A 2,457-nucleotide genomic window follows, 5' to 3' on the forward strand; every position below is an offset into this window, starting at 1 on the left:
TGGTAGGAAGAAAATAAGGTAAAAATTTTTTAATTTGTTACATCAAATAAGAATTAAAAAATTTAGTATAATAGCCAATGAGTAATAGCTCAAATGGCATAATCTCCACATACTCAATTAAGAGGTTGCGGGTTCGAGTCTCTTATCTTTGGTAAAAAAAAAATAGTATGACGGTCATTTTTTATTGTCTATCATATTTCTTAGTTCGACAGATTAATAATTAATTTGTTGTAAATTTAAACTTTATTCAAGAGTTTATTATTGACCAATAAATCATTATATATATATATATGATGAAATTTTTAAACTTTCCACATTTATTTAAACTTGCCAATGATTTACCACTCTACCAAGTAAAAGTTAGTTCAGGTCGTTAACGTTTCTCTACAAAAACAAGGTCAAGGGTCAATTAACTCGTCTTGCACGGTCTTATTTGGGTTTAAAATTTTCAAATAAATGATCCAATCCAAATCTCTATGTACATTCCCTAGCCTTTTAACCTCTTTTTGGTTTGGCTTTCTGTTAGTGGGCTTTCCATTTTTCAATTTTTCTGAGTTTTATCTTTCTAGCAATTTCCCTTCAAATGGCCCTCAAAATTTGGGCTTTATAGGATAAAGTCCATTTATGTGAACCAACTTACTTTAATGTGTTCTAATTATAACTCTAGCTCCAGTTTACCCAAAAACAAATAATGAACATAGTTCCCAGCTCATGACCCAGTATCCAAAACTTCTAGGAAATCTACAACCCAGAACAAAATTCTTTTTTTTTTTTTAAATGACAAACAGCTAAAACTCTTTTTGTAGCCAATTGATCTTGGCACTACTAAATAGGATTCATACTTTAGTAGTTGGTCATAGACCAAAAAAAAAAAAACTTTAGTAGTTGGTCGCTTTAGACTTTAATTTCAGATTTAAAATTTAGAATTGATAGACTTTCTATTAGTTGAAAACACTTGCACTGCTCTACTCGCCAGCAAGAAGAGTGCCTCAAAATAAATAAATAAATAAGGTCTGTTTGCAAGACATATATACCTGAATTCGAGTAGGACTAGATCTATATAATTTAGATGGAGTGACGCGAGAGCAAATAGAGTTAGTAGGTCAATTATATTAGTTATTTGTAATAAGGGAATACAAGTCTGATATTGATTAGGATAATGAACTTCGTATTATCTATTAGTCCCACATTACTTAAGTTATGAAGATTTTTTTTTTCTCATTAGTATAAATAAATCATATACCATTTATTTATAAAATGAAGTTGAAGTTAATTTGAATATGAGATAAGTTATGTGTTTATTTTCTTTTAGACTCTTTAAGAGTAAAAAGTATATTTTTAGCTTGGCCAATCAAAATAGGTTCATGACTATTTTTACTATAATAAAATTAATCTCGAAAATTAATCTCGTCAAGATTGATGAGACAAATCTCCAGTGTCTTAATCCAATTGTATATATGAGACCACAGATAATCTTATGTTCTTAACTTATGTGATACCAAAGTTTTTAAATTTTGGTATAGTATATAGCTATAGAGTTATGATTTTGTCACTTAATTTTTGACACATGTATCACCCAAAAGTTACGTTATTAGTAGCTTCATTTTTAGTTAGTGGATACAAGTAACATTCATGATTCATGTAGTTCTATTCCCATAAATGGAAGTTCCTATTTTGTCAGTTATATGAAACAAATTTTAATTTAAAAAATGGAGAATTAATTAGTGTTAATTTAAATGTATTACAAATATAAAGAAAAATATTAATCACTTAATATTTGTGTAAAATAATTTAAGTCCATTAGTAAGAGAGCGTGCTAAAAAAAATTATACGTTAAACAATGTTTTTAATCCAGACAAAAGCAGAGAGTTAAAAATATTTTTGTTTTATTTTATTAGAGTTTATGAGAATAAAATAAAGTAAATATATTAAACTAATACACTTAATCTTATGCGAAACTAATACATATGCACTGACAAACCCATTTGACAGAGTTTAAATAAAAAAAAAGATCAGTTATTAAATTGTATTAATTTAAGACATCAGGTATCATGACTATTTTTTATTATCTTCTAGTTTGAAAGTACCAATACACACAGATCATTATATTTAATTTTTATTAATTCAGTGGATAAAGTTAGTAGCACCGTCCTAATTCAATATATAATAAGTTGCTAACTACTTTATACGTGGTATATTCTATAACCAAAAGATTTCTTAAAAAACTCATATAGCCCTATACTATAATTGAATAAAATGAGTATGATCATATGCTATACTATACATATATGTGTATATGTTGTAACAAATTAATTTGGATGAAGGGAAGTTCAATTTGAAAAGAAGAAGTGCACATGGAAATTCAAGAAGCATCAAAATGGTAGTTGGGACTTAGGAGAAAGGGTGTGACCCACTATAATATAATAGATTAATAGGTTTATTTATTTAATATTTAGG

The sequence above is a fragment of the Arachis ipaensis genome, chromosome B02 (genome assembly GCF_000816755.2).
Source record: "Arachis ipaensis cultivar K30076 chromosome B02, Araip1.1, whole genome shotgun sequence".
In the NCBI taxonomy this organism is placed as follows: Eukaryota; Viridiplantae; Streptophyta; class Magnoliopsida; order Fabales; family Fabaceae; genus Arachis; species Arachis ipaensis.